General features: G+C 44.0%; 1 long non-coding RNA gene across 1 annotated transcript in view; it reads right to left on the minus strand.

The window, feature by feature from the left end:
* The window catches only part of LOC102445906 (uncharacterized), a 298,763-nt gene extending 275,281 nt beyond the window's left edge, over positions 1–23,482 (minus strand). The window contains exon 1 of the long non-coding RNA XR_012901514.1: positions 22,453–23,482. This is a non-coding gene — a long non-coding RNA (uncharacterized LOC102445906). The remainder of the gene's footprint in view (positions 1–22,452) is intronic.
* Positions 23,483–23,783: the final 301 nt, after the last annotated feature.

Genomic DNA, 23,783 nt, shown 5'->3' on the forward strand with positions numbered 1-23,783 from the left:
TGTCTGTCCGGGGTGGGGGTCGGGACCCTTTAAGCAAAGCCCTCGGCTAGCCTGAGACAGCATCTCCACGCTCTAAGTCCTCCTCTGATGCCCTGCCGGCACTGCTTCCGGCCATCCTTAAGCCCGGTTTAGGGTCCACGTAATGTGGACATGCTAGTTCGAATTAGCAAAACGCTAATTCGAACTAGTTTTTTAGTCTGGATGCGTTAGTTCGAATTAGCTTAGTTCGAATTAACTAATTCGAACTCAGTTAGTTCGAATTAATGTTATAGTGTAGACATACCCCCCGAGTGAGCCTTTTGCTCACACCTTAACTTTGCTTTACATCAGCAAAGCTTTGATTACTTTAGCCCAAGCCTCAGGCTTCATACCAGGTCTCTGATACATGAGCTTATGTTTCAGTGCCTCTTCTTACTACATGTAACATTACAGTACAAAGAAAACGGATGCAAAGTGCACTTAAAAGTAAACGGGGAACTCTTTCCTATTTGCAAGGATACTCCTGTGATCTAATTCAAGCTGCCTTGTGTTACAGCTCCCTGATCTACACACATAGCTGTATCCGTTGAATGACTGTCTAAGAAATTGGTACAACCTGTCTGCATAGACAAACCCAAATGAAATCTCACATTCTGTGCTCTAGTGACAGAAATGTAGCCGTGTTAGTCTGGTGTAGCTGAAATAAAAAACAGGACTATGTAGCACTTTAAAGACTAACAAGACGGTTTATTAGGTGATGAGCTTTCATGGGCCAGACCCACTTCCTCAGATCAAATAGTGGAGCTGTGCTCTCTGTGTCCTGATGACTTTATTTTTGTGTTTTTGTTGTTTCTTTTAATCTAAAATCAGTCAGTCGCACTGAAAGTAAATATTGGCTTAAGAAAAATGTAACAAGATGAGGACTCTACAAACATAATTTTGTAAACTATATTAGGTGGTTTTGTCTGGGCAAAATCATAACATTGTATTGTTAGGACAATATGGATTCTCCAGCAAGTTTGCCTCTGTGCAGATCATAATGACACAACAGCATTCTTTTTCCTATCCGCTCAAATCACTGTTGTAACTCTCAATTAGCCAACCCAGATGGGGGGAGACTTTCTTGCTCGACTCTGCAGTATGAGTTTATTTAAGAGGGAAGTCTTCTGGCAAGCTCATGTGGTATGAGTACATTTTTGTGGTGTGTTGTTATTTTTTCCAGAGGAGACAAGCTTGATTTATTTCTGCAACACAGCTACTATACTAGTTATCTCTTTCTCCTCACAGAAACTGTTTTCTTAAAGGTGGATTTTTAATATTGGTATAGTATTGTAGTGAGACAGACTATATATTTAATGCCAAGATGTATTCTCCTGGTGCCAACATAACTTTCATATAATAGTTAAACTAAATCTTTTATTATACTTGTTATTTCTGAGAGATAATTTGCTTCAGTCATATGATGTCTTTCCTTTTTTCTCTCTTATAATAACATCTTATAAAGCAGGAAAAGTGTATTACACTAAAACAGCCTTAGAGTTAAGTTCTGCTCTGAAGATATATTACAGCAATATTCCAGGAAAGTGAGCTGCCAATAACTGAGTAGGAGGACTTGCTGATAGGCTGTATTACTCAAAACATGACACAAGTGAAAATGTGTGCACTTCAGTATAGTTCTAGGATGCAGCTCAGGAAAGTTGCTTTGCTGCCAGGCACTGGAAGGAAAGCTGGTGCAAATGTTGAAATTTTTCCTAGAGAAAATGTTTTCCACAAAGGGTCAGATTTGCACCTGGCATGAATGGTTAACCTGAATGTAATTGTGTTCACTACTGCGGATATACATGTGCTACATAGTAAAACCTTCTTTCAATAAAACCACAATTGTATTGCCCCTCAGGCCACGTAATCCTGAATTCAGCCAGAGCTGAAGAAGAGCTCTGTGTCAGCTTCAAAGCTTGTTTCTACTAACAAAAGTTGGTCCACTAAAAGATATTACCTCAACCTTTGTGTCTCTCTCTAATATCCTGGGAGGAACATAGCTGCAGCCAGCCTGGCTGAAACAAGATGTGTAAAATATTTCAACACATCAGATTAATCGTTACAATATAATTCTTTGTAATGTCTTTAGACATTTCACAATTAACGGTTGCGTGAGGGCATGTCTTCACTCACTGCGCCAGAGATCAATGTTCTGGTGTTCGTAAATCAAACACTGAGGGGAGCTCCGGCCAGTTGTGAGGAGTAAGGGAAGCCAATCGGAGTGTTTGCACCCATCAGCCTTCCACAGTGGGGATGGTGCCAAGCTCATCTTAAGGTGAGCTTACTCTAGCTAGTTAGAATACGTAGCTGGAGTTGTGTACCTTAAGCTCACCTTCCAGGTCTAGTATAGACCTGGCCTTAGAGGAACAGGTCAAAGACCTGGATGCCTTAATAGAAATCAATATAGTCTCACTGCCACCTTTGTAACCATTTTGATTTACCTCAGACAAAGATCTGGCCCAAAAGTTGCTTGATTAAATTTACATATCAGTTATAAACAATGAGGTAAAAGGTTTTATCTCTGGCTTCTTTTTTTCTCCTAGGCACAATCTGGAAATAAGCTCTGGACAGATAGAAATACATTAATCAGGATTTAATGTTTTTGATGCATTTAAATGAGATGATTAACAAAACTTTAATGTGACTGTGTATGAAGCCTCACACCAACATTTTGTGTGTGTGAAAGAGAGAGAGAATGAACTACTGTGATTTGTTTTAACTGACCTTTTCTGAAATGAATTCTCTGCATTATCTCAGTGACTTTTTGCCGTGGAATCAATTCAAACCAAGAACTAGATTGTTCATAGAACTACATGGGTTTTACTCTGAATTGAAAGAAGTGATATCTGAGTCAACAGTAGATATTTTAAGTTGGGTTGAAATGATTCTTGGTATTGTAATTCATCTCATTGTAGGTTAATATAGCACATCATTGAAGTCTGGTGGCATGCTTTGGGGATCTGAAGTTTGCAGCCAAATGCTTTAGGCTCTAGCACGTGGAATATTCCCTGCCCCACTTCCCCCCTCCCCTTAACTCTTACATCTTTTAAGGAAGTAACTGAGAATTTTCAAAAGAAAAGGTTCTGATATCTTACTCCAGGTAAAGACCACCCTCCACTTGTCTACACTAGCAATAACATACCTTGCATGCCTGTGAGCAAAGACAGAGTAATCACTGAATTGTGCCTGAGATCATGTCTCTACTACTGGGAAGATGGATGTTGCAGTGATTGATCTTTCAGAGGACACCCCCATCAGTGCTGGTACTCCTACTCCTCATGAGGAGTAAAGGAAGCCAATAGGAACATCTGCTTTCATTGATCTCCTGCTGTGGAGACCGTGCGGAAACTTGAATTAAGGTACATCAACTCCAGCTACACAACTAATGTAGCCGGAGTTGTATATCTTAATTGGACCTTCCAGATAAGTATAGACGAGTCCCTGGATGTTGTCTCTGAGTCACAATATCTTCTGGGGCTATTCATGGGGTGGTGCACTTCACATACTACCCTCTGCTCATGGCTGTGCCTAAACTCACCATATAGCTCTTCGGTTTTATTTACATGTCAGTGCAAAGTACATTAAAGGGGTGTGATTTATAGAATGTTCTAACGTTGCAAACTTAGGGCATGTCTACACTGGGCTAAAGCTGAAATAAGCTACGCAACTTTAGCTACGTCAGTTGCATAGCTGAAGCTGAAATAGCTTATTTCGGCTTTTGGCGCTGTCTACACAGCAGGAAGTCTGAGGGAGAGCACTCTTCTTCCAACTTCCCTTACTCCTCATAAAATGAGGGTTACAGGAGTTGAAGTAAGAAGTCCTCCAGATGAACATTATTTCAATATTATGTCAAAATAACTGCTTGTAGTGGAGATGCGACCTATGTTATTTCAGAATAACATAATTTTTGGAGCAATTTACGTTATTCTGAAATAACACCGCTGTGTAGACGTACTGTGTGATGGACCTGGCAGGGTCCGCACTTACCCCGGGGTGGGGGCCGCCCTCCTCCGGCACCAGGCAGGCGGGCAGGTGGCCCTGGAGACAGGGACAACCTTGGGCGGGCAGAAGCCCGACGCGGAGAGAAGCTCCCTGCCGCGCACTGAGGAAGGCGGGGCCAGGAGCGCCCGCGGCAGGCAGGCAGAGAGCCTGAACGGCACGCTGGCCAAACGGAGCCGTACCAGGGCGGGGGCGGGGCGGCGAGCCCCGGCCCGCACGTCGGTGAGCGTGAGGGCGCCCGGGGGGGCCGGGCCGACGTCCCCGGCGTCCTTGCCTGGGCGGCTTGAAAAGCCGCCGGGCAGGACGGCTAGGGGCGGCCCACGGAGGAGCCGCCGCCGACCCCACAGACAGGCGGAAACCCCCCCTCGTCGGAGGACAGGCAGAGAGAGGCCGGAACCACCAGGACGGCAGCGGGACGGGGCCGACACGCTGGGCGAGGTAAGCGAACGGGAACGGGGAGTGGAAGGAGCCTGGGGCGGGGCCCTTTTGGCGCCCGTGGACAGGTGCGTTACGGGGGTAGTCCCCGCCTGTCGTGGGAGGAACGTCCCCGTTGTTCCCCCACTTAGGGCCCGGGCTGGGACCCGGTGGAGAGGGTGAGCCCGGGTCCCCCACACCGCACCCCTCTGCGCCCAGCCTCAACCCACCTGCACGCCCCGTCAGGAGCATCCGCAGCGCGGCGTATGACGGACAACGCGGCAGTAAGATGCTAAATACCAATTTCCTCGCTCCCAGCGAGGACCTTGTCCCCGGATAGGCCGCCGGGCGCTCCCCTTTCCCCCAACCCCTATCTTACGTTCAGACTAGGACCCAAGGACCTCCCAAGAGGGGCCAGGACAACAAGTTCGCTGAACCCCGGTCCGGTTGCCCAGCCGGGTGATCGCACTCTAACCTTGGGACATAAACAGGGAATCATAGACGGCGGGTCCACTGAACCCCCCCCCGCCCCTGCCTCGCACCCATGAGAAGCCGTCACATACTGTAACTGTTCCATGTAGACCCTGCTGGTGCTCTCAGTAGCTCTTACAGTCTATGCAGGGCAGTTTGAGCACAACACATTAGAATGCTCTATAAATCACAACCGTCTAATGTGCTTTGCTGTTCAGGGTAGACAACGCCGTTAGTCATTACTTTCTCTTTTGTTTATTATAACAATAGAGTTCTGCTATCTGCTTGACTAGGAAGGGCAAAAAATGCTGGTACGGAAGATACAACATTTCAGATTCAGTGAGGGCTTTGCAACAGAGCCACTAAAGGTTTTTCATTTTGAAGGGAAAACATGAGATCCTTAACCCAGCTAAATCATGAGTAACGCTGATGGGTGTCAAACACGGATGTGCCATTTTGCTTTTGCTGAAGGCAAACACTTTTTGGTTTTGTCTGGGTTTGTTGAGGCTCTGACTATTTCAATCAGACTATGTTCTCAGTAATGGAAACTTCGGACACATCTCGGTCCACCCCTGAATCAGGTCCTTAAATTGGCCTTAAATATGCAGCAGCAGATTCCTGCAGTGTGTCGTGGGGCCCTTGACTTCAGGGATGGATGAGGTTGTTTTAAGGGGTTAGGGCTTATTGTTAGACCATTCCATTTTAGGCAAGTACACTGGTTCTAACCCTCAGCCAGCACCAGGCCCACTCTTCCACAACCACTCAGGCATTGAATTATGACCTGGAAAAGATGAGGATAGAGGGGCTTTTGTATATATTAACTAGAGGTGGGCCTTGTCAAGACAGTTGAATTTCCTGGGAGTTTGGAATCTAAACGTACATGTGAATCAAAATTCCTATGGTTGTCTCTAAAATAGGGTAAACCAAAACCTGATCTAAAGATCTCCACATGCTGTCTGTCCCAAATCCAGCCTGTGCAGCTTGATCTCGTCCCTAGCAATAACATTGATTTAAATCCTGATTGCTTTTACATGGCCAATAGGAATTTGGCCTGCTTGAGATCTGAGTAAGACTTGAAGGATTTGACCTTTTGCCCTCTCCTGCTTTGTCTTGTGGTGACTATTTTCCCGTCTTGTTCAGCTCTGTAATGTGTTTAGTACATTTTAAAACTTATAAATACTGTAACCAGTACAAAAGAAAATCCCTCATCTGACAGTCTCATTGTATCTGTCATCTCCCATTATCCTCTGTGACATGACAGAACCCAACATGAATATGATGTGCTATGACATGACACATGACACCAGTTACCCAATATTGTACCTCATTAAAGGAAACTGTAAAGGCGTAAGCCAGTAGTGACCCCTTTTCATTAATCTCTTGTTCCTTTCACTGCTGTCATTAGGCGTTCATGGGGGTTTTTATATTCTTGGCCAGTTTCCCAAATGTCTGATCTTGAGTGTAGCAGAGAAACATAGAATAAAACTATCTGAAAGCCTGAGGACCACCATGCCTCCTCTCAGCAATCCCAGGAAGCTGATTGTTTGAGATAGGCCTTTCCGATCCTAATAAGGATTCCCTGCTTAGTATCCCAGAGGAAAGCCAAAAACTTGAATGTTCTTGGGTTAATTTCTTTTTGACCACCAATTTGGTGATCCACATGAAGTAGAGTCATCATGGAAAATGATTAATCTCTAATCTGTTTTACTCCAAAACGCAACTGGGGTTCAAAATTAACAATTGTTTTCCTGAATCACAGTAAAGCGGTTTCTGCCAGAAGCTACAGGGGCAGAGAATTCCAAATGCTGATTCCAATAAAAAGCTCCAACCTGGATTATGGTTAACTGTGATAGAAAACTTCTTAGATTGTAAACTCTCTTTAGAACAGGGACTGTCTTCAGTGTGCAGCAGGTGGGACAGTGGGATCCTGCAACACGACAAGGGCTTCTAGGTGGGATAGTAATACACATCAGTAATGATAAATCAACAACAATATTGTTTTTACTCTCTTCTGCTTCTTTATGAGAGCCAGAATCAAACTTTTTTCTGCTAATTTTTTACATCTTGAATACGAAGTCATAATGTGGTACAACAGACATTACACTATCATGCAAAATTGTGTATGATGAAGAAATTAAGGTGTTTTCATACTTGCAGAAAAATGTATTAAGTTTCAAGAATGGAAAGAAATTGAGTTATGTTTGATAGTTCAAATGTTTAGGAAATGCATCTAATTAAGAATGGAAAAACATAAATCTGATTTATTTTCAATTATCCCAGTTGGTAATTCTCTAACAAATACAATGCAGGCATCATCTGGGTTGATCTAACATTTTGGAACTGGTTAACAAACTTTTGAGCAATATGCAGTGAGTCCACCTCACAAAATATTAAGAGTCTCTTTCCCTTATATATAATATTATGTATAATATTTTAATAGTAGGAAAGGTGACTAGGAAACAGATGTATACAGAACTGTGGTCAGCAGGCAGATCAGTAAATGCCAGAAAGTGGCAGAGACCTCTGGAGACAAGTTGCTAGCTCCTGCAGCTACATCAAAATCAGGGAACACAGCTACAAACTTGTGCTGTTGGTGCATACACACTGTCTGTTTTGTGGATAAATGCCCTCACCTTCTAGCATTGTCACTCTCTAGTTGTTCATAACCATTCCATTCCATTTGTCAAAATATTTTTATTTAAATTGGATTTTTTATTTTTAAAATGATCAATAAAATACTACGTTTTCTCATTTAAAAATAAGATACAATTAAATCTCATCACATACTTGCTACACCTACATTTACAGTATCATATAAATGAATTACTGGTTCTAGTCTAACTACCAGCTCTTGCTTCTTGAAAGTTCTGGGCTTTCAACTTCTGTTTCTCAGCAGACTAATGTGCAAACACAGATGCAAGCTGGATATGATTGGTTTTGTTCTGTGCTTTTGTGGTGGTGGACCTGGGCCAAGCATGGCAGAGTTAGTTAAGACATTGTCTAAAGACAATGGAGAAAGAACAGAAAGGAACAGTAGAGTGTACTAGAAACAAAAAGGGAAGACATTTTTCAGCTTCTTATATTCCCCTACAATTTTTCCCACAGAAAAATAGTCATGGCTTCTGGGTGTAAAATAGATTGTGTCTGAGAATATTCTGAAGAAATTCGTTACCTGAAAAAAAAGGAAAATGTGTGAGCACAGTGCAGGAAGGAAATATAGGGCTTTGCTGCAAGAGTGAGACATCATAAGAAAAATTGCTTATTGGGAGAAAACAACTTGGATAAAGATGTGGATATGTCTGAAGAAGCTGTTAGCTATGTTGGATATTGCTAGGAAATAAAGTTTATCTTAGCTAATCCTTATGGTTTGTTTAATTAACTAGGTTTAGAATCTATCCCACAAGTATGCAATACAGAAAGCTGTAGTAAGAGAAATCTAGAGTTGTCAGTTGCCACTATCATTTTTCTTATTTTATATTACATAATACATCCCCCTATTTTGGAACATCATGGTCACAGACCATAATGGTGATGCTGTAAGGCTGTTCCCTATTTTACTTCAGCATAACTCAGCTTTCCCAAAGGTATACCATCCTATACTTGTTTTCAGTGAGGCTCCAAAATTAAGTGCACTCTAAGGCTGCGTCTACACTGGCATGATTTTGCTCAAATACTTTTAATGGAAAAGCTTTTCCGTTAAAAGTATTTGCTCAAGAGAGCGTCTACACTGGCATGTGCTTTTGCGCAAGAGATGTGCTTTTGCAATTTTAGCCATCGGGCTTTCTTGCGCAAGAAATTAATGTTGCCTGTCTACACTGGCTTCTTGCGCAAGATACTTGGGCAAGAGGGCTTATCCCTGAGTGGGAGTGTCAGAGTATTTGCGCAAGAAGCACTGATTTCGTACATTAGAATGTCAGTGTTCTTGCGCAAATACTTGTGGCCAGTGTAGACAGGTGGCAAGCCTGCTTTTGCGCAAAATTTTGCCAATGTAGACACAGCCTAAGCATAGTCAGTCTTAGCTTTTTGGGCAACTTGGAATCAGATCTGCATCAGGATGACAGTGGGAGTGGGGAAAAGGATAGCGAGTTGTAAAAGTTTTAAGGGCACCGTACATTTAGTGTTCTGAGAACTTGTCTGTTAGGCTGTGTCTAGACTACATGGCTCCATCGATGGAGCCATGTAGATGAGGGTTGTAGGCAAAGGCAAATGAAGCCGCAATTTAAATGATCGCGACTTCATTTAAATTTACATGGCTGCCGCGCTGAGCCGACAATCAGTTGATCAGCTGTTTGTCGGCTCAGCGCGCAAGTCTGGACGCTCCCCTGCCGACATCAAAGCCCTTTGTCGGCAGCCCCGTTATTCCTCGTGGGATGAGGTTTACCGGGGCTGCCGACAAAGGGCTTTGATGTCGGCAGGGGAGCATCCAGACTGGCACGTTGAGCGGACAAACAGCTGATCAGCTGTTTGTCGGTTCAGCGCGGCAGCCATGTAAATTTAAATGAAGCCGCGATCATTTAAATCGCGGCTTCATTTGCCTTTGCCAAAAAAACAAATCTACATGGCTCCGTCGATGGAGCCATGTAGTCTAGACATACCCTTAGAGTTAATAAAATTTGAAAATTAAAAACAAAATTTAAGATCAGCTGTCAGCCAGCAACTCAGGAGACTGCTGCAACTGCAAATATGAAACATTTATATAACATTTATGACTTAGTTTTATAAATGCAAGTGCTATTGTGTATGTGAGTTAGTTCTTGTTATTCCTAATGTACAGCTGCTGCATCTGCAGCTTGACATAGGTAATGAGTATTATGTACTATTTTCTAAATTAATTAAAATCAAGTTATCTAAAAAAAATTACACAAAGTATACCTTCTTAGATGTTATAAAATGTTGTTCTGAGCTGTAAATTATCATGTTTAGTGATCAGATTCGCAACATTATTTGAAGAAATGTGAAAAAATATCAGTGGGAAAAGTGGTTTCAATCTTTTTTATTATTATTATTATTTGGTGATTTAAATCATTATTTAAATCAATTATTTAAATCACCCTGATTTAAATTAATCCTCCTTGACTCCACGGTTCTGTTACGGTTCTGTTACTAAGTTTGCTATTCATGGAAAAATGACAACTAAAAGGCAGAAACCCAATATTCTATCTGTTAGGAGATGCCAGATGTTATGCTGCAGCTCTGTGGACAACATCTGAGCCACTCACCTTGACTAATTGGTACAACTGGCTAAGGGATGTACCAATGCAGAAAAAAATTAGTGATATGAGGAATCCAAAATTTAGAAGTTTGATTATTTGTCTGTAACTGTGGCTTAGTGTTTCTGTCTTCTGCTGGGAAATAAAAGACACATGTAGGCCGATCCACCAAACCTATTTTTGTCTTTGCTAAGCTCATATTCTATTTCTCATTCTAAATTAGTCACTGTACCAGCCATCCCAGCTCTGACTGTTTGGGGAATGAACACTTTTGCTATGGGTTTGTTTGATCTTTAATTACCCAAAATAAAAAGTTATTTTTAAATACTGTATGAGCCCCTTGAGCTCTTTCACTACAGAATGTACGTTTCCTGTCGGTAACAGTATTCTTTTGACGCGGCAGGTGCTAAGAGCTATCTAACACAAGTGGTAATGCTATAGTGAAGTGCAACTATTTCCAAAATATTCTAGATATTGAAATATAAGGCCTCATTCTGCCAGGAGCTCTGTGTGTGTGTGGAATGTCAGTACCGGGTTGAGTTGAAACTATAGTAAAGAATAAAATTGTCAGACACATAAATTAACATAATTTGTTGGGGAAAAGTCAACATGATTTCTGCAAAGGGAAATCATGCCTTACTAATCTACTAGATTTCCTTGAGGGGGTCAACAAGCATATGGACAAGGGAGATCTGGTGGATATAGTGTATTTAGATTTCCAGAAAGCCTTTCACAAGGTCCCTCACCAAAGGCTCTTCCATAAAATAAGTTGTCATGGGATAAGAGGGAAGGTCCTCTCATGGATTGATAACTAGTTAAAAGACAGGAAACAAAGGGTAGGAATAAATGGTAAGTTTTCAGAATGAAAAGAGGTAACCAGTGGGGTCCCCCAAGCAGTGGTGGATTTAGAGTTAGTTGGGCTCTGTGCTCAGCTTCATTTTTGGGGGGGCCCTCTGGGGACCCAGACAAGAAAAAGAACATTCACTCTTCCTGCCCCTCCCATTTTTCATTCCTTTTCTTCCTCCTCCTATATTATAAGTAATAAGAGGTAAATGAAAATAAAGTGAGATACTTTGGATTGTTTTATGTAGTCTTTTTTCCACAGGCCACTTGGAAATTGCTGGAGATCTCGGTGGACCACTTAATAATCTTTCCAAATATTATTTGTAACATTAGCTAACTATTGTAATGTACTTTGGATAAGAGTGATATATATTTAAAAAATCCACATAATCTTTCCTCAGTCCACTGAATGGAATTCCTGGAGCACAGTTTGAGAACTTCTGGTCTAGATGAAAACTTGTATTTGCATTAAGCTAACAAGGAAAATGTGTAAAAATAAAATGTTTAGATGATGCATGAATGGAAAAATAAAAGTTAACTTCCTCTGAAGAATCGTATTCAACGTTTCTACCTGAAGGTGAGGGAGCGGGCTGCATGTATGTCTGCAATCTGTCCTGAGCACAGAAGCTGCATTTTGCTGAAGATAATGAGGCTGGATACACACAGCATCCAATATAACAATAGGTGACTATAGGGAGGCAGCATGTTGGTGGGAACTACTGGATAAAGCACTAGATGGGAACTCAGGTGATCTGGGTTTTATTTCTGGCCTGGTCATTGGCCTGCTGGATGACATTGGGCAAGTCATTTAATCCCCTGATCACAGTGTTCCTATCTGTAGAATGGGAATAATATACCAACCTTCTTTGTGAAGCACTTTGAGATCTTCTGATGTAAAGCACTGTCAATAAGAGACAGGTGTTATTTTAATTCATGTGCCATTGGAGATGAGGCCCAGGGCTGAGTGTCTTCAGCCAGCCAAGAGGTGCCTGAGAGCCTAATCTGTAACCTAGTGAAGTCAATGGACACATCCCATTGAAATCAGTGGGTTGGATTTTGGCCCTGCTTATATCAAGTCACAGCCACACAACACTCATCGCTGTTCAAGTGCAGCTGTTTCTTTTAAAATGTCTGCTTTAAAAAGAACTTTTTAAAGTCTTTTCAGATCCCAGATTTTGTATCATTCGTACAATATAAGTTCCCACTGTGAACAGTATGTATACAAACAAGAGGAAATAGTAGGAATATGGTTATAAATAGTTTGCTTTTTCTCTGCTGGGTGGAGTTTGCAATTTAGTTTTTCTACAATTTTTTTCTGAAGCTTTCTGGGTTATTTGTCCTGCTTTTTTGTCTCATTGAGTCATGGTGTGCTTTCACTAGCAGTTTATGGCCTAAATGCTACTTTCAACTCATTCCCGCTCATAAAAACATCGGGTCAGATTCAGTCACACTCATTCAGAAAAAGTAGCTCCATGCTCTGCAAGACGTCCCATTGGAACCACTTTTCCCTCAGTGGGTGTGAGACCATTTCAATCCCACCTGAAATGGGGAACATTCAGTAGATCCCAAATTTAGAGCAAGATTCTGGTACCTTTCTGCTTAACACTGCCTTACTTCAGGAGTAGTTCCACTGACTTTGCTGAGAAGTAAGAGTTTACCCAGCTTGAGTAAGGGTACCACAAGGTAGCAAGTCATTTACTTTTAAAATTGGCCAGCATGCCTAAAACACAAATGAGTTTCTGTACAAGGTCCAATTAAAAACTACTGCTTTCCCACATCTCAGCCTCTCCTCCTGCCCGGACTACCACTCGCCTTCTCCTTGCCAATGCAGCTGTCTCTTTGCATCACAACATCCCATCTTGCTCCATGTCTTTTCAGCCAGCAGTATTAAGAGACCACTGGCCATGATGGGATAGGAAGGTGCTTGTAAGCTTTGTGTCTCTTGTCATCCCAAACCTGTACTTTTATTTAAAAGCGTTATTAAAGGATAAGTGATCTTTTTATCATTGTTCTCTGGGACTTTGTCCAGCCACTGGGCCATTGTCCAGTCTCCCTTCCAGCCATTAAATATAACTGGGGTGTGTGTGGGAGGAGTATTTTTACTATTTTTTCCCCATGTTGATTCCACTGATTCATCACTGAGAATCGGTGTCTTACCAAAAGGCCAAATCAGCCAGTCAAAGTTGGCCTTGGACAATTTTTGGACAAACTTGGAAACTGAAAATGAGGCATCTAACACATGTAAATATGAGCCTGATTTTTCTAAGATACTGTTCTCCTGCAGGTCCCAGCAGAACCAATGGGTGTTACTGTTACTGATCTCCTCTGAACATCAAGCCACTTACTTGCCTAAATGATGAATTAGGGTCCAGATCTGCAAAGATGGTGCCCATTATCCTTTGAGGATCTGGGCCTAGGTCCCTAACTTTGGCATCCAAGTTTTGTCTCTAGATACATTCTTGGCAGGTGAAAAAGTAATGTAACACTGTCATGTTTCTTAAGGGCGACATTTCCCCCTGTATAGAGAAGCAGCTCAAGACCTTCTGGATCACATAAGCACTTACCACAGGGTTTGCATGGCGTACAAAGCTACTCCGTACTAGAGTTAATTTAACTGTAAGTAAATTCTAAAAGAAATTCCGTGTGGGAGGAAAAGCTTTACTCTTTCAATTAATATGGTATGTCTTCAGGTGTCTAAAAGGATCTGACAAAGTTTAAAAAAGAATTAAAAGTTATTTTATTTTTCAAAATATCTGTTTCTTTAAACTCCATAGATATTGGATTATCTATTTTATCTATTGCTGGTATGCTTACTATTGCTATGAATTCCTGTACATTACCAGAGTTCATATTTAGGGTACCTCAATATATTTAGAATTATGCCAAGACTTTTCAGGCTGTTGCTGGAGAACTGAGATCAACATTGTTGGAAAACAGTTTGGGACAGCGTTTATGAATCGTCATGCAATTGATCCAGCTTTTCCTCAGGATTTTCACTTCCAATTAATATCCCAAACAGTCTCTGTGTGGATAGAAATATAGAAGTCTGGAATTAGCCTATATATGTTACACCTCTCAGTACACACACAAAGACAGTGTGAGATACTAGTGTTGATTCCAGTGGGTAATGACTGACTTGATAGACAGAAACCCCCAAGCAGAAAGTGTTGTCTGTCAGAACTGTACTCTAGTACCTGCACCAGGTTGAAAATGTTTTGCCTAATGTTGTTTCAGATGATACCTAAAATAACCAGATGTGAGAGAGATTGTTTGTTTGCTTTGTACAACTCTTGGCGTATAGTCAGTTTATGTGCTTCCTCAATACAGCTCGGGCAATGAAAATCAATCAAACTGGGTTCACTTTTGTTCATAGTCATGTTCTTGTTGTTCTGAAATTTGGGATTCAAACAGAATACATATTTTATGTAAAAGCACCTTTTTCATCAGGATGTGAAGAGTAGTGCAGGAACATTTGTATTGGTGTTAGGTTTAAGAAAAGCTTGCTTATACATCATTTACAATTTGGACCATATTGCCGATACGCCGTTGGTACCTGTTCAGAGACATTTTCAAGGGAATAAATATGAAATATATATTTGGGCCTGGGATGCACATCCCTTCCATTCCTGCTGATACTACCCATCACAGGATCAAGCCTTTATAGAATAATACATTTCCAGACTGGCTTCCACTAAAATGAATGGTAATCTAGCCCAAATGCTTTCAGTGTGGATAGGATTGGGCACCTAAGGAACAGAACTTTAGCAGTACTTTGAAGCTGGAATATGAACAACAGCTAGACTAGTTAGTGTTTGGGAAAGTGTCTAGGAAGAACTATGACCGGCAGCACTGGAATTAGAGGCTAAATAAAAGACCAAAAACATTCACAACTCTACCCTCCCCATAATGGCACACTTCATCAGCTGAGGGAAGGAGGGCAGATGTGGTCAAGGCATTGCGCTTAAAGGATGTCCACCAGATACAGCTCTACAGTAACAGAGAGTGACATTCTTCATGTTGTATCAGTTTAAAAACCCAGATAGCTTGAGATATAGATGTCAGCTCCTAAGACCACCGGGCTTCATTGCCCATGGACATCAGCACAGCCAGCACCTGTCTGCTCAGCAGGTTGTGTGCCTTGTAGTGAAGGAATAAACATGATCGACTCCCCCTCCCCCTGCCCTCCCTAGACAACAATACCAGCAGCACGAAACAAAAGGTATGCCTCCCACCATTCTGTGCCAACACATGGAGTTCAGTCAGGTGAAGCAAACCATAATTATTTGATGCAGATTGCAGATGGTCACTTCATTGGCATAAACGCTGGTCCATTACAAGGGATAGAATTGCCTTTTAATTTCCTTCCATCCATTTTAAAAGCAGAATGGCTCTTCTTGCATTTATTTAATGCTTCATGGGGAGCCCAATTCAGTAAGGTCCTGAGCTGAAAGCATCTTACAAGGCTGTGCCTTTAAAAAAAAAAAAAGACAACAAAGTCCCTGTAAAGAACAATACAGAACAGGATTTGTGCATTGTCAAATATTAGGGCCAAAATATATTCGGTTGGTCCTAAATGGTGACAAAGGAAATCTCTTTCACTGTCTGTTTTGCTAATTGTTTTAACTAGAGAATATGTCTTTCTTGTGGGGAACTGACTATTAATTTCAAAACCACAAACATTTTTAGCATCTTAGAATTATACCACATTAATTTTTTAAACAAAACCCCCCAGTTTCTCTATATATTGTGTTTCCAACATTTATTTACTTGTTATTACCAGGTCTTTTATTGAGTGGAGTTTCATGCATTCTTTCACCAGTCAAGTCAACATTACTGTCTTTTTAAAACAGCTGTAAATCTCTTTGATTGGGACTTGGGGCTGGAAACATTCGTGTTGTGTTAAACTAAACTGTCTCATCTCCTTGAGTGCCATGAAGCCCCTAGCATGTCCAGAGCTGTGTCTGTACATGGCCTAGGGACGCCAATACTTGAAGGCTATTAAGAAAGACATTTGGGGAGGAAACAGAGAGACAATTTTAACCCCCCACTGAAATGCATTTGAAGAGATGACTGAGTACAAGAATACTACTATTTTCCTCCCCTTTTTGGCTAAAAAGAAAAGGGGTTATTCTTTTTAAATAGGAAAAATCAACCACTCTGAAATGTAGCCATTATTTTCAAAAGCACAGTGCTGGCTGAGCATTGAAACACAAGAATGATCATAAACAGAATCTTCCATACTCTAGGACAGTATTTAGAATTACACATAGCAAGGAGAGGAAAAGGTGGCTTTATGGCACCTTTCTGCCTCTTCTGAGCCAGGGCTGGCACAAGTTAAAGCTCCCATTGAGCTAGAACTCCCCTCCGTGGCCAGGAATTGGCAAATTCCAGCTGCAGACATGCTCCTTCCTGCGCTCAAATGACCATGACACCCCTTGTACAGTGCATAGGTCTGGAGGGGCTGATATAAAGCTAACTGCCATCTTTACATCAGTGCAGGGTTTCTCTAACAGGGATGTCCCTTTAAGGCAGATTTCAGGTCATTTTGTGGTCCACTGGTTTACATAGTGACCAAAGTGGCTCCCTGGATTTATCCCATAATTTTTCAATATAGATAGCACCTTTGTAGTCTAGTACTCTCTGGTCCCACAACATCCATGAACTGGCATGATTTTAGTTGGCTGGATGTCCATTTATCATGCGTTTAGCCAAGATTCCCACAGTCCCATAAAGTTGGTTTTCAGCCACCAGTCCTGGCTCTCAGTGTTCTGTGATGTTATTTAGCTCTAATTTATCCTTAAATGTCTTCTGAGAGCCCAGGAAGCAGTGGAAGTGTTGGTAGTGCTGCTAGACAATATTTGACCTCCTGTGGTTTTGCAAATTCCCTGGTTTGGCACCAGTCAAGTCCCGAGGGTGCTAGACTAGAGTTTCAACCAATATTTGCAAGAAACATCTGCAACCACTGGAAGAAGAAAAAACAGTTATTGTTTTGCAATTGTTGCTCTTTTGAGATAAAGGTACAGACGTGTATGCCATGATCCACCTTCCATCCCCTCTCCATCAGAGCCTTCAGTCATCTTCTCTGGTGTGAAGGAAGTAAGCGGGGGTGGAGAGGACACTGCCTTTATGTAGCCTTGCGAAGGGTCACAAGGAGGCTTGGACATAGGCACTGCTCTGCTAAAGGTAAAAATCTCCCATGCTAGTGCATTGGGCTTAAACGTAGCTGAGTGGAATGCACGTCTACAGCCACATCTTGAAAGATAAAAGTTACAAACAGGTTCATAACTGTTTTCTTTCTTTCTTACTTTCTTTCTTCAGTAAAGTGTGTTTTAGTAAACTACAGGTGAGCGACCTTATTTCAAGAAGGGTTCTTTTGTTTGGTTGGTTTTTTGTTTTTGTTTTTTGAGAAAGATGAGTCTCTGTGCTGCAATTTTAAGGGGAGCAACACAGAACTCACAGCCCAGATGGAGGAAGGGGCTAAGGTAGCTGTGACAGAGATGTCTCTGTTCAATGCTCTTTACATGTCATGGACTGCTCAGGGAGCTTTTGTTCTGTAGACTGGGGATGTTAGGTAGCATGTGATTGAATAGTTGTGTCACCACATGAAATATTGGCAGTCACACGGCTATTCAATAGTCCTTAGGGGCAGAGCCAGCAGCCAGTGAACTCCTGGGTTCACTCCCAGGGACCCTCTGTAACTCTGTGCTGCTGCTGCTCTGCGCTGCTGCGGCATCTGTATCAGAGGCAACAGCATGGGGTGGTAGCAGGGAACCAGTCTGCCAGGGGATCCAGTTTATAAACCAGCTCCCTGTGCAGACCGGCTGCCTGCCACCCCGCGCTGCTGCCTCTGATGCAGAGGCAGTAGTGCACGGTGGCATCAGCCTCTTTTGGTGGGGGTCTGAGATACTCGCAGATAGAGGCAGCTTTGTGGCAGCAGCCCCTCGTCGTGGGAGTCTAGCACAGCCTCTGTCCGTGGTGATCCTGGGCCACCGCAGACAGAGGCTATTTTGTGGAAACCTCTCATGGTCTCCCCCCACCCCTACTGCTGCCTCTGATAGAGGCGGCAGCACAGGGGGTAGAGCAGGCAGCACTGCAGAGCACTGGCTTCTGCCTTTTGTAGGAGGCAGCAAGTGAGGGGGTAGACAGGTCTGCGGTGCCGGCATGTGCAGGGAGCCGGCTTGAAAGCCGGCTCCCCATGCGTATAGTCTCCAGCCTGCCCCCCTCACCCTCTGCACTGCTGCCTCTCTAACAGAGGCAGCAAAGGGGGGTGCATGTACATATACTGCAAGACGGGGGTGCATGTAGTCGACAAGATTAACCAATAAACCGAGGTTTATCAATTAATCATGTAGTCAACTACACGTTAACATCCCTACTGTAGACACCGCTGTGGAATTTATTTATGGTTCCCTCATCCTCTACCTGCTAGTGCAGTCACAGAATCTGCAGTGTCTTCCTAGTTCACTACCCCTTCCTCCAGAGGTGCAGGGAGAAAAGGTGTCTCCTCCCAGAGAGCTCCCTTTTACCAGGTCCTGCTAGCCTGCCTGTCCTCTATTTCTTCCCTTATGTACTTCCTTCCTGTGGTCTTTTATTCAGTCTCCTTGTTAATGAGCTAATTAGACACCCAACACTAACCCGATCTGATAATCGGGAATGCTTCTTCTTCATTAGGCCCTCCCCAGGTCCCTGATTGGTTAAACAGTGACCAAAGGGCTGGTTCAGTTGCTGAGTCCCAGCACTCTGCCATGGTGGCTTTAAGCTGCATTTGTGCCCTCCTGGTCTTAGATGTCTTCAGAGATAGACGAGACCCCCAACATAAGTTTAAGACACTTGTGGATCTGTCTAACTTAGGGCAGCCATCTAGGAATGGCCTCTTTCCCTTGGCATATTTCTCCTACCATCTTCTCCCTCCCTAACCTACATAGGGCTTGAAAAACTGCACTCAGTGAACTTCCTTAGGGTATGTCTACACAGCAAAGTTATTTTGAAATAACTTTACTAGCATCTACACAGCCAAACCGCTATTTTGAAATTAATTTGAAATAGCAGAGCGCTTATTTTGAATTTGGTAAACCTCATTCCATGAGGAATAATGCCAAATTTGAAACAGCTAAATCGAAATAAGCTCTGTGTAAACCCTTATTTCAAAATAGGGGGCCTCCAGCCCTTTTCAGGGTGCTCTGGTGGCCACTCTGGGCACAACCAGGAGAACTCCTCTCCCTCCCCTCCCAGCCCCAGAGTCCTTAAAGGGGTAGAGTCTGGCCACAGTGCCTGTGCCAGCTCCAGGCCTGCCAGCCCAGAGCCAGCAGTCACTGCCCCTGACCCAGTGGCCCCACAACATGAGCCAGCAAGTCACCGGCTACCATCCCTCCACTGCTCCCCAGAACCAGTCCCCCAGCTCCTAGGAGCCTGCCAGGGGCCACAAAAGGTGGGTGCCTTTCTGATCTAGTGTGGAGATCATGGACCTCACTGAGGTTTGGGGGGAGGCCTCCAATGTCCATGATTTCCACACTAGATGCAGGAATGCGGCCTTCTACAGGAGGATGGCTGCCAGCCTGGCCACCAAAAGCCACATGAGCACCCAGGAGCAGGTGCGCATGAAAATAAAAGAGCTGCAGCAGGCCTATGCCAGAGCCACAGAGGGCAGCTCCCAACCAAGGGCAGACCCACACACCTGCCCCTATATCGATGCCCTAGATCGCATCCTGGAGAGTGGGACGGTCCATGCCCCCCAGGTGGTCATCAACCCTGGGGCAGAGGGCCCTGTCCAGGGCATCGAGGAGGAGGAGAGCCAGGAGCCAGAGGAGGCTATCATCACCAGCACGATGAGCCAGGACCCCGAGCTACCCCAGTGGACATGTCGCAGGTGTCATCTCAGGCCAGGGAGGCAACAACAGGTGAGTGCCATCACTGTCCCCTTATGTGGGGGGTGAGGAGGACGGAAACCAGGGACTGTGTGTGTGGGCCTTGCTGTCCATGGATCACGCAGCAACCTGTGCATGTGCAAGCATGTGCCATCCCACCCCGGGCATGTGGCTTCAGCTGGCTGCCACACAGGGACCTTACCCTGTTAGCCACACGCGTGTGTGAGGAAGCATGACATTCTCCTGGCTCTGGGGTGGGACACAGCAGGACGCCCTCCCTCCACAAGGCCATTCTACACAGAGGCAGAGGACATCTCCCCCCCACACACACACACAGACACCACAGGGGCATGAGTGCTGTCTCAGGATAGCTCCCACTCCCAGGGATAGCAGGACATTCTGAACATGGCCTGTGTGCAAGCACATCGGCTCTGACAGTGCAGGGCATGGTCATCCTCACCTTGCAGAGCGGGGCTGGGCTTCACCCACTGTGTCCCCAGGGAGAACTGACCACTTCTCTTGTTTCTCCACAGCCGCACCATCTGTGCGTGCAGGGCGCACCACCTTGCCTGGGACATGCTCCCACATCCAAGGGCACCGCAAGCCCACCCGTGCAGTGGAGGGGTACCAACAGTAGCACCTGGCGGCACTGCAAGCCCTGCACTGCACCCTCCAGCATTGGGCACAAGAAGACCTGCAGCTCCAGTGGGAGCAACTTGCCCAGGGCTGTGCCATTTGCCAGCACCTGCAGACCCTGGTGCAGAGCGTGCTGCCTCCTGTCGCTCCAGCACCTGCTGCCTCCCCAGCTACCGCTCCTCCTCCCACTTCTCCCTCCACCTCCTCCACGCCCTCCATCCCCCTTGGGACACCGAGGCCCCCTCAGCTGCGGTGCTGGGAGACAGTTGGCCCGGCGAGACCCCCCAGCCGTGCCCTGAGCTTCCCCTCCCCCTTTTTCCCCTTGCTTCCCTCTTCCAGCTCCCTCCTCCCAGGTTTCCCCCTCCCGTCTCCCACCCGCTCTCCTCCCTTCTCCTGCCTCCTTTCCCCAGTCTCACCAGAGTTTCATTCCCCCCCGCTCCCATTTTGTTAAATAAAGATAGTTTGTATTTATGAAAATATGTGTATTTTACTTTACACTAGGAAGGGGGTTAGAGAGGGATAAGTGGAAGGACGTGAGGGAGGAATGAAGCACAAGCCCCCAGTGAGGCAGACCACGGAGACACTTAGTGCTCCTCAGGGTGGAAGCTCTTCCGCAGGGCCTCCTGGATACTGACAGCCCCCCAATGGACCTCCCGGATGGCAGCCTGCAGAAAGTTTAGCCAGGCTCACAGCAATGCGTCCAAGAGAAGCACCAAAGGGCCCAGGGACAGCTCTGGCTCCATGTTGCAGAGTGCTGTGATGTCCCGAGTGAGGGCAATCAGAGCACACAGAGACAAAAATGCTTTGTTGTCCATCATTGAGGTAGACAAGCAAGCAGGGAAACATGAGAACCAGTTGTCTAGGGCGGGGGGGCCTTTAAGCACAGACCTCAGTTAGCCTCAGTCAGCAGCCCCACACAGTAAGTCCTGACCTGATGCCCTGCAGGAACTGGTTCTGGCCAGCCTTAAATGTGTGGACGCGCTATTTCGAAATAGCAAAACGCTATTTCAAAATGCATTTTGTGTGTAGACGCGTTATTTTGAAATAACTTATTTTGAATTAACTATTTCGAAATAAGATATTTCAAAATAACGCTGTACTGTAGACATACCCTTATAGACTAGATCCTGCTCTGGGAGAATCCTTTTCTGATCTAATCCTGGATTTTTATAGCCCAAATACATTTCTCCAGCCTTTTTACCTGGAACGTAGGAGTTGGAATGTGAGCCAGGATCTCCCTCAATGTGCTATAAATAATTTTCACATGAAGAGAGAAGGCTGCCTTCTACTATCAAAATGCTCCTGTAGCAATAATTCGGCAGTCTCAACATAAGGAAAACACTTTCTTCAGGGAAGAAAATCCATAGTAATGTGGGGATTTTCCCCCCCTTTTTTTACCAACATATATCTTAAAAGAAAAGTTCAAACTTGTATCAGGAGCCAACTCACTTCCAAATCTTGTTGTTCTGACTCAGAGAAAACACCAGCATCAACAGATAAATCAGTGTTCTTTTAAATAGGGTTGTCATGGCTCCTTCCCCACTCTGGCATGATAAATGCAGAAGTGGGGGCCAGCAAGTGTATCCCAAAGCCTTATCTACCAGGCTTTGGTATAAAACTTCCCCCCAAGATCTTAAAAACCTAGATATTGGGAAAAAAACTTCCGCTGCCACCACCCAAATGTTGCTAAAGAAACCAGGGGAAAGATCATTTGGGAAATCTTACCCCTAAAACAAAAATCAGGGCACACCATTAACCACTGCCAGGTTAATAAAAAGAAAAGAAAGAACTTTTATTATTACAACAATATTCCTGTTGCAAGCATAATGACTAGATAGGAGGGTAACAAAATATACTCATGGAGAAACTCCATGGGCCTAGAACTTAGTTACAAAGAAAAGCCAAAACATCTTTAAGCAGTGCCAGATCTCAGATCCCATACCCAATCCTTAAAACAATAAAACCTAACGAAACTACCTAAACTTTACCCTACTTACAGAAAATGAAGAATGGTGTCTTGGAGAGAGAGAGACATGCTTGTCCCTCTCTGTAGCTGCAGAGAACTCTCTCCCCAGACAAAAGGGAAGAAAGGAAAAAAACCCAAATTCCTTTGTCCCAGTTTGAAAAGTCCCACCTACATTCCTATTGGTCACTCTACCTGGCTAGGTGTAGTTAACCCCTTAATCTCCAGGCTGCTGGCTAACCCTCATAATCATGACAAGGGTTGATGAAGAAACTTGCACAGATACAGACAGACATCATCTTTCTATCCAAGTGCAAGAAGATGGACTTCGTACCCAAAGGACTGAAAGTGAACAATCCATTAAGATCAACATACTATACTGACTACAGTGAAAGACTCTGCCTCACACTATCCAAGAAATTAAGGAATCACCTGCTAAGCATTTTATACAAGAAACAGAAAAACATCAAGAATGACATTTCTAACTTAGAGAGTCTCATCTCAAGACAAACATCCACACCGACTGACACCTTGCAAGACTTTTGTTCCACCAGACAAGAAATTTACTATACACACTTCTATTCCCTACAACAAAGAAAAGACAATAAATTTTCCAAACTGCTCCACACCACAAGCTACAACAGCAACATCCTCAACCCACCGGATAATATTGTTAACCTCTCCAGCTACAAACTCAATCCAGCAGAAGAGTCTGTCTTGTCCAGGGGTCTCTCTTTCTGCCCCACGTCCCCCACAAACTGGATACAATTTTGTGGTGACCTTGAAGCTTTTTTTCGCCGCCTCCGCCTCCGAGAATATTTCCAAACCACCAATGAACACCAATCTGACCTACCAGATCCCCCCTATCAACACAAAAGGAAGAGTAATTCTATATGGACTCCCCCTGACAGTCAGAATTACAATCTGGATTTCTATATACAAAGCTTCCGCAACAACGCACAGACTGACATTATTCGCAAACAACAACAAGCGACACACAATCTCAGCCACGCTGAACAACATGCCGTCCAGAGTCTCAAAAACAACCTGGAGATTATAATCAAACCAGCTGACAAAGGTAGTGCTGTGGTCATTATGAATAAGGCCGACTATAACCAAGAGGCAACCAGACAACTCTCCAACACCACATTTTACAAACCTCTCTCCTCTGATCCTACCTCAGAATACCAAAAGAAATTACTCTGTCTCCTTAAAAGCCTCCCTACAGCTACTCGGGAACAAATCCACACAGAAACACCTTCTGACCCCTGACCAGGATTTTTCTATCTGCTTCCCAAGATCCATAAACCTGGACACCCCGGACGCCCCATCATCTCTGGTATTGGCACACTCACTATTGGTCTA

Source organism: Pelodiscus sinensis, chromosome 2 (genome assembly GCF_049634645.1).
Source record: "Pelodiscus sinensis isolate JC-2024 chromosome 2, ASM4963464v1, whole genome shotgun sequence".
NCBI classification, from domain to species: Eukaryota; Metazoa; Chordata; order Testudines; family Trionychidae; genus Pelodiscus; species Pelodiscus sinensis.